Source organism: Chlorocebus sabaeus, unplaced genomic scaffold, assembly GCF_047675955.1.
Source record: "Chlorocebus sabaeus isolate Y175 unplaced genomic scaffold, mChlSab1.0.hap1 unalloc_scaffold_1251, whole genome shotgun sequence".
Taxonomy (NCBI): domain Eukaryota; kingdom Metazoa; phylum Chordata; class Mammalia; order Primates; family Cercopithecidae; genus Chlorocebus; species Chlorocebus sabaeus.
Genome location: NW_027327026.1, coordinates 14,402 through 23,650, shown reverse-complemented (window position 1 = coordinate 23,650; position 9,249 = coordinate 14,402). Strand labels below are relative to the sequence as shown.

The window sequence follows — 9,249 nt, the reverse complement described above, 5'->3', positions numbered from 1 at the left end:
TCCCTGTTTTCCCGGGTGCTGGACGTATCCTGTCAAGAGACCCGAGGGTGACTCGTTGCGTTAAACACCTTGATTGGCTTTGTGAGTTTGTTTCTGAGATGCGGGTCTCGCTCTGTCCCCCCGACTGGAGTGCAGTGGCATGATCTCAGCTCACTGCAACCTCTGCCTCCCGGGTCCCAGCGATTCTCCTGCCTTCAGCGGCACCATGCCCGGCTCCTCTTTTAATTTGTAGTAGACACGGGGTTTCGCCCTGTTTCACTGCCTTTCACTGTAGAGTCTCGATAAGAGCCACACCTCGTTCTGTGCCACAGAATGACTTCTTTATCATGCCGACTCTGGAAAGCCCGGCCCCTTGTGATCCATTTCAAACCGAGAGTCACCTCATGTTTGGAAAGCGGATCCGCTCCCAAGTTCGGTGGAGGGATGTGACATATGTAGGACGAGGGACTCTCTTTCTTCTGAGTCGGTCTGCACGGTGGGGCCTAGGGCTGGAGCTCTCTCTGTGCGGACCGCTGGCTCCCTCTGCCTGGGGTTCCATCGGCCCCACCCTAGAACGAGGGCCTTGGCAGACTCTGGCCCTTCCTGGCCCTTAAGTCGCTGTCAGAAACCCCATCTCGCGCTCGGATGTCCTGAATGACTGTGGCTTGCGCCTCTCTGGAAACATTTGAAATCTATCCTCTACGCGTGGCCACCTAAAACCACAGGAGCTTGGGACACACGGCCGCCATCCACCTCACTGGTTTTGGGAGAGAATGCTGAAAGTCTCTTGCCGACTCTCTCTCTCTTGACTTGAGTTCTTCACGGGCGTCTGGTTAAGACGCAGTGAGACCAGATGTGTGAACTCAGGCCGGGTGCTGGTGGCTCACGCCTGTAACCCCAACACTTTGGGAGGCCGAGGCCATCCATAGGATCCCTTAGAGGAATCCCCTAACCCCGGGGAAGTTGAGGCTGCAGTGAGCCATAATGGTGTCAGTGCACTCCAGCCTGGGCGAAAGACAGAGCGAGACCCTGTCACAGACAGACAGACAGACAGACAGACAGACAGACAGACAGACACGCAGGCAGGCAGGCAGGCAGGCAGGTAGACAGCAGCTGTATTATGTTCTTCTCAGGGTGGGAAGCAAAAATAACAGCAGACAGCACTTAACGTTTCTGTTGTTGTTCTTGTTTTGGACGGAGTTTTCACTCTTGTTGCCCACGCTGGAGTGCAATGGCCACCATCTCGAGGGATCCGCCTGCCCTCGGCCTCCCAAAGTGCGGGGATGACAGGCGTGAGCGTACCGCACCCGGCTCCCCCCCCCCCCCCCATCCGCCCCCCAACCACCACCGCTTGTCTTCCGGACAGTTTTACGGCACAGTGTTTGGTTGGCCTGCTTACATTCATTCTACATAGAAATTTAGGATGTCAGCTTCTGGCCTCATGGACTCCGAGCTGAGGAGTCCCCTGGTCTGTCTATCACAGGACCGTACACGTAAGGAGTAGAAAAACCGCAACGTTCAAAATCAGTAATTTTGTGATACAGAAATACACGGATTCACCCAAAACACGGAAACTTTTACAAATTGTCTTTGTTAGTCCTGATGTCTGTGTCAGTGATTCTTTTAGGTTTGGACCTTGACCGAGAGAATTTCCAGTCGGTCTCTCGTCTCTCGTCTCTCGTCTCTCGTCTCTCGTCTCCGGACGGACAGAAGTTCCAGATGATCCGATGGGTGGGGGGGGTCTTAGGCTGTGTGCCCCCAGGGGCCCTGGTCGATTAGTTGTGGGGATCGCCTGGGAGGGCGCGGTGACCCACTGTGCTGTGGGGGCCTCCATCCTTCCGCCTCCCGCCTCCCCCTCCAGGCGATCCCAATTCATTCCAGGCTGACAGTCTCATTGGCAGACGTCGGGCATCACCTAGCGGCCACTGTTACTCTGAAAATGGAGGCCTCAACAGAGGAAGGAAGCTCAGGCCGCCTGCGCACAGCCTGGGGCAACTGTGTCTTCTCCACCGCCCCCGCCCCCACCTCCAAGCTCCCCCCTTCTTGGTTGCCTAGGAAATGGCCACTTTGACGACTGGGCCGGAGTGACCTTTGATCAGGCAGCATAAGTAAGTAAATCAATCAATCAATCAATACATAAATGTAAATACAATACAATTTATGTATTGTATTATGTACAATAAAGTAGTACGGGCGTGGTGGCTCACGCCTGTCCTCCCAGCACTTTGGGAGGCCGAGGCGGGCAGATCACCTGAGGTCGGCAGTTCGAGACCAGCCTGACCCACATGGAGAAACCCCGTCTCTACTGAAAATACCAAATTAGCGGGGCGCAGTGGCACATGCCTGTAATCCCAGCTACTCGGGAAGGGAAACTGAGGCAGGAGAATTGCTTGAACCTGGGAGGCGGAGATCGCAGTGAGGCGAGATGGCGCCATTGCGCTCCAGTCTGAGCAACAGGCGCGAAACTGCGTCTCAAAAAAAAAGCAAAAAACAAAAAAGCAAACCAAAACACAAACAAACTAACAAACACACAAAAAAACACCATTCTCTGTGAAACTGCTTTGTAGTGTGTGTATTCGTCTCACAGAGTTAAACCTTTCTTTTGAATCAGCAGGTTGGAAGGATTTTTTTGTAGAATCTGTCTATGTACATTTAGGAGACCCTTGTGTCGTATGGTGAAAAAATCTTATGTTTTCAGATAAAAACGAGAGAGAAGGTCTTCATGAAACAGCTTTCTGTTGTGTGGATTCCTCATACAGAGTTAAAACTGCCTTTGGATTCAGCAGTTTGGAAGCAGCATGGACATTTGGGAGCCCATTGGGGCCTATTGTGAGAAAGCGAACATCCCCACCCCAGAAATAATAAAGCAGCTCTCTATGATACTGCTTTGTGATGTGTGGATTCATGCCACAGAATTACAACAAATTTTTGATTTAGGAGGTTTGAAGCAGTCTTTCTGTAGAATCCGCGAATATGCCTTTGGGAGCCCATTGAGGCCTACTGTGAAAAACCGAATATCCCCAAATGAAAACTAGAAAGAAGCTGTCTCTGAAACTGCTTTGTGGTGTGTGGATTCATCTCACAGAGTGAAACCTTTCTTTTGATATACCAGGTTGGAAGCGCCCCTTTTGTAGAATCTACAAAAGGGCATTTGGGAGCTGTTTGAGGCCTAGGGTGAAAAACAGAAAATCGGTAGATAAAAACTAACAAGAAGCTATCTGCAAAACTGCTTTGCGATGTGTAGATTCCTCTGACAGAGTTACATCTTTCTGTTGATTCAGCAGATTGGAAGCATTTTGGGGGGGGTGTGTGTGTGTGTGTGTGTGTGTGTGTGTGTGTGTGTGTGTGTGTTTTGACAGAGTCTCACTCTGTCCCCCAGGCTGGAGTGCAGTGACACCATCTCGGCTCGCTGCAACCTCTGCCTCCCAGTTGAAGGGATTCTCCTGCCTCAGCCTCCCAAGTAGTTGGGGTTACAGGCACCCGCTACCAGGCCCGGCTAATTTTTTGTATTCTTGGTAGAGATGGGGTTTCATCGTTTTGGCCAGGCTGGTCTTGAACTCCTGACCTCAGGTGATCCACCCACCTCTGCCTCCCAAAATGCTGGGATGACAGGCGTGAGCCACTGCACGCGGCCGATTGGAAGCAGTTTTTTGGCAGAATCTTCAAAGGGACATTTGGGAGCCCTTTGTGGCTTATGGTGACACTGAACATCCCCAGATGAAAACGAGAAAAAATGCTACTGGTGAAACTGCTTCTTGACGTGTGGATTCACCTCGAACGGATACATCTGTTGAACCAGGAGGTTGGAAACACGCTTTCTGTAGAATCTGTGAAGGGACATTTGGAAACCCATTGAGGCCTACGTTGAAAAACAGAATATCCACAGATTGAAACAAGAAAGACGCTATCTGTCAAATTGATTCGTGATGCGCAGATTGATCTCTCAGCGATAAACCATTCTTTTGATTCATCATGTTAGAAACACTTTTTTTTGGCAGTCTCTCTGAACGGATTTTTGGGAGCCCCTTTAGGCCTATGGCGAATAACCAAATATTCCCAGATAAAAATGAGAAAGAATGTATTTGAGAAACTGCTTTGCGATGTGTGGACTCATCCTAAAGAGTTACACCTTTCTTTTGATTAGGCGGGTTGGAGACGCTCTCTTTGTAGAGATTCCAAAGGGACGTGTGGGAGCCCTTGAGGCCTATGGTGACAAACTGAATATCCCCAGACAAAGACCAGAGAGAATATTTCATTGAATCTGCTTCGTGATGTCTGGATTTATCTGCCAGCGCAGAACGTATTCTTTGTTTGTTTGTGTGTGTGTGTGTGAGTCAGCAGGTTGGAAATGCTCTTTTTGTTGAGTGTGTGGGAAGACATTTCCAAGCCCATTAATTCCGGTTGTCCAAACCAGATTGTCCCCCCGAGAAAAGCCATGAAGAAGCGAAACGATCTGTGAAACTGCTTTGCGTGACTGGATGCATCTCACAGAGTTAAACCTTTCTTTTGATTCACGTGTTGGAAACACGCTTTCTCTAGAATTTGCCAAGGCATATTTGGGAGCCCATGGAGGCCTATGTTGAAAAATCAAATATCCCCAGAGAAGCAGTAGAAAGAAGCTATCTGTGAATTGGCTTTGTGAGATGTGGATTCATCTCACAGAGTTAAACCCGTGTTTCGGTTCAGCAGGTTGGAAACACTTCTGTGGTAGAATCTGCAAAAGGATATTTGGGACTCCTTTGAGGCCAATGGTGGAAAAGCACATATTTCCTGATAACAGCTAGAAGGAAGCTACCTGAGAAACTGCTTTGTGTGTGGATTCCTCGCACAGAGGTACAACTGTATTTGGACTCAGCGGATTGGAAGCACTCTTTTAGTAGAATCTGTGAAAATAATGTGGGCTGCAATTGAGGCCTAGGGTGAAAAACAGATTATCCCCAGATAAAAACTGAAGAGAGCCTATGTGTGAAACGGTTTTGTAATGTGGGGATTCCTCTCACAAAGTGAAAGCGTTCTTTTGATACGTCGGTTTGGAAATATTCTTCTTAAGGGAATCGGCGAAGGGACTTTGGGAGCCCCTTGAAACCTGTGGAGAAAAACCGACACTCCCCAGAGAAAAACCAGAAATAAACTATCATCGGGACTGATTAGTGATCTGTGGATACATGTTACAGAGTTAAACTTTTCTTTGGATTCAAAATGTTGGAAACACTGTGTTTGCAGAATCTCTGAAGAAAGGACATTGCAAAGACCATTGAGGCCCAAGGGGAGGTCTCTCACTCTCTCTCTCTCTCTCTCTCTCTCTCTCTCTCTCTCTCTCTCTCTGTTTCTCACTGTGTCTCTCTGTCCGTCTCAAAAAATAAGAAAGGATGGATACATGCATACATACATACATACATGCATGCATGCATGCATGCATGCATACATACAATTAAAAATTAGGAAGAAAATAAAATGAATAACTCGGCCCGGCGCGGTGGCTCAAGCCTGTCATCCCAGCGCTTTGGGACGCCGGGGGCGGTGGATCGCTGGATCACGAGGTGGTCAGATCAGCAGGGCCAGTATGGTGAAACCCCGTCCGTCTCCAGTCAAAAGACCAAAAATTAGCCGGGCATGGTCGTGCGCGTCTGTAATCTCAGCTACTCGGGAGGCCGAGCTGAGGCAGGAGAATCGCTTGAACCTGGGAGGCGGAGGTTGCAGTGAGCCGAGATCGCGCCGCTGTACACCAGCCTGGGCGAGAGAGCGAGGCAACCTCTCCAAAAAATACTACTACTACTAATAAATTAATACATAAACGAATAAAAATGAAAGTAAAATAAAAAATAAAACTAAAAAGGACAAGGAAAAGGAAATAATTAAAAAGTGAGTTTCCGGGAAGAGAGGGAAGAAAAAAAAAAGGAAAGAAAAAAGACAACAGTCCCACAGTGACATAAACATATGCCTCTCGCCTTTCGAGGCGTCAGTGATGCTACGAATGATGCGTAATGTTTTTTTTTAACTTCCTTTTATGTTATTCTCGTTTATTGTTTGACACGAGCCTCGGAGGCCCTCCCTCCCTCCGTCCCACTCCCTCGTTGCCCAGACAACTTCAGGAGACAGGCCCTGGCTGGGCCAGATTGTTCTTCTCTTTGAGCAGTTGTTTCCCTGTCTTTCTTCGTGTCTTTAACCCGTGTGGACTCTTCTGCTCGGATTTCACAGATGGCAGCTCCACTTCCGGCCTTGTTGTTTAGTGGGGGCTTTCCTGATTCTCCCCGCATGTAGTGAAAGCAGAGAGATTCGCCTCTCCCACTCCCCCCCTCTCTTTCTTTGTTGCTTTCTTGCTTTTTCTTTCTGTCTCTTTCTATCTTTCTGTCATGCTTTCTTGCTGTCTTGTTTTCTTGCTTTCTTGCTTTGCCTTTCTTCCTGTCTGTCTTTCCTCTGTCTTCTTTTTTTCTTTCTTCTCTCGTCTTTCTTTCTCGCTGTTTTTCTCCCTCTCTCTCTCTTTCTTCTTTCTTTCTTTCTTTCTTTCTCTCTTTCTTTCCTTCTTTCTCTCTTTCTCTTTTTCTCTTTCTTTCTCTCTCTCTTTCTTTGTCTGTCTTCCTTCCTTCCTTCCTTCCTTCCTTCCTTCCTTCCTTCCTTCCTTCCTTTCTTTCTTCCTTTCTTCCTTTCTTTCCTTCATTTTCTCTCTCTCTCTCTCCCAGCCTCTGAAAGTGCTGGGATCACAGGCGTCAGCCACCGTGCCTGGCCTATTTGCTCATGTTATTTTATTTTTTATGTATTTATTTTCATCTATTCATTCATGTGTATAAATACAAATATTTTCTTTCTTTCTTTCTTTTTTTATGTATGTATGTATGTATGTATGTATGTATGTATTTATTTATTTATTTATTCATTTTTTTTTTTTTTTTTTTTTTTTTTTTTTGAGACGGAGTCTCGCTCTGTCGCTCAGGCTGAAGTGCAGTGGCCGGATCTCAACTCACTGCAAGCTCCGCCTCCCGGCTTCACGCCATTCTCCTGCCTCAGCCTCCCAAGTAGCTGGGACTACAGGCACCCGCCACCTCGCCCGGCTAGTTTGTTTTTTGGATTTTTCAGTAGAGACGGGGTTTCACCATGTTAGCCGGGATGGTCTCGATCAAGACAAATATTTTCATCTGTTTTGATGTATTTTTATATCTCATATTTAGCTAAAAATGCAAATATTTATGCTGTTATTTGTCTTTTCTTTCTTTCTCTCCTTTGTGTTTTTCTTCCCTTCTTTCTTTCTCTGTCTCCCTCTCTATGTTTTCCTCCCTCCCTCCCTCCCTCCCTCCCTGCCTCCCTCCCTTTCTCTCTTGTTCGTTTCTCTTCCGTGCTTTCTTTATTTCTTTTATTCCGTTTCTGTCCTTCTTTTCTGTTTCCTCTGTTTCTTTTTCCCTTCTTTCCTCATTCTTTCTCTCTGTTTCAGGTTTCTTTCCTTTCCATCTCTCCTGTAAAAATGTAACCTTTGAAAAGTGACGTTTCATCATCTTCATTTTCCACGTGGTCTCCCTTTTCTCTCCCTTTTCCTTCCTCCCTCTCTCCCTGCTCCCTTCCCTCCCTCCCTTCCTTTCACCATCTGTCTCTTCTCTCCATTCCCTCCCTCCCTCCCTGCCTCCCTCCCTCCCTCCCTCCGTCTCTGTCTGGATTCAGGAAGAGCCTACGGCAATCTGTGTCTCCCTGTGTCCTCAACGGCCCGCGACCGAGTCCTTGCTTGCTGTTTCTCCCTCCGAGATGCCTCTCCGAACATCCACACGCCGTGGGTTGTCTTCTGACTCTGTCGCGGTCGATGCAGAGACAGGCTTTGGGGACCGTTTCTGTGGGGTTGGGGTAGAGGGGCTGCGTTTTCGGCCTCGGGATAGCGTTTCTCGACTCACGGTTTCGGTTTCGCGGTCGGCGGGCCGGCCTGCCATCCGGATCTGTCTTGGTGACGTTCGCGACGGTTGTCGGACTCCATCTGGCGGCCGCTTTTATATCGTTCCCTTGGCTTCCGGAGCTGCGGTGGCAGCTGCCGAGGGAGGGGACCGTCCCCGCTGTGAGCTAGGCAGAGCTCCGGAAACACCGCGGTCGTCAGCCGGGCTGTCCCGGTCGCGCCAGAGCTCTGGCGCGTCGCTTGTGAGTCAGAGCTCGGGCGTGCAGGCTTATGTGGGGAGAGGTTGTCGCTGCGCTTTCGGGCCTGAGCCGGGTGTGGGGCTGCCGGGGTTGGTCGACCAGCACGCCGCAGCTCAGCTCCCGAGGCCTGACCCGCGACCCGCGGGGACCCACCGGGCTTGGGGCGGGAGGCTGGGGACACCCTTCCCGGCCCGGTCGCGGGCCCGCGCGCATCCTGGCCGTCTGAGGCAGCGGCCGAATTTTTTTTTCCCCAAGTCCCCGTGGGGAGCCGGGGACCGTCCTGCCTCGTCCCCCGGGTGCCGGGGAGCGGTCCCCGGGCCCGGCCGCCGTCCCTCTGCCGTGACCTTTTGTTTTCAAGTCCCCGTGGGGAGTCGGAGAGCGCTCCCTGAGCGCGCGTGCGGCCCGAGGGGTCACACTTGGCCGGCCTTCGGTCCCTCGTGTGTCCCGGTCGTACGAGAGGACGGCCGAAAACGCTTCCGAGTCTCGCTCTGGAGACACGGGCCGGCCCCTGCGTGGCACGGGTGGCCGGGAGGACGTCCCTGGCCCGGCGCTGCTCCGGCGTGTGTCCTGGGGTCGACCAGAGGGCCCTGGGTGCTCCGTGTCTGGCTGCGATGGTGGCGATTTTGGGGACAGATGTCCGTGTCGCGGGTTCCCTGGGCCGGCGGCGTGGTCGGTGGCTCGACCTCCTGTCCCCTGGGGAGGTATATCTTTCACTCCGAGCCGGCATTTTGGGCCACCGGGTTATTGCTGACACGCTGTCCTCTGGCGACTTGTCGCTGGAGAGGTCGGGCCTCTGGATGCGTGGTGGGCCTCTGGGCCTCCCGGTGACCCGGCTAGCCGGCCCTGCTCGTGCTGGAGCCGCCTGCTGGGGCCCGTGTGTGCCTGGTCTCTCGTGCGTCTGAGCGTCCCGACTCCCGGTGCCGCCTTGGGTCCGGGTCTCTGACCCACCCGGGGGCGGCGGGGAAGGCGGCGCGGGCTTACCCTGCCGCTGCGCGCTCCCTGCTGTGGGCACCTGGGGCGGCCGTGACAACCCCACTCCCGCTGGCTCCGTGCCGTGCGTGTCAGGCGTTCCTCGTCTCTGCCGGGTTGTCTGCCGCCCCTTCCCCGGAGCTGGGGGTGGTCAGGCTGATCTGCTCGCTGGCCTCCGGGGAGGCTGTGGCT

General features: G+C 51.4%; 1 long non-coding RNA gene across 1 annotated transcript; it reads left to right on the top strand.

The window, feature by feature from the left end:
• The first annotated feature begins 1,655 nt into the window (after positions 1 to 1,655).
• Positions 1,656 to 6,529, top strand: LOC140711010 (uncharacterized). The gene is made up of 2 exons (XR_012092159.1): positions 1,656 to 2,087; positions 2,678 to 6,529. It is a non-coding gene; the product is annotated as an uncharacterized lncRNA (long non-coding RNA).
• Positions 6,530 to 9,249: the final 2,720 nt, after the last annotated feature.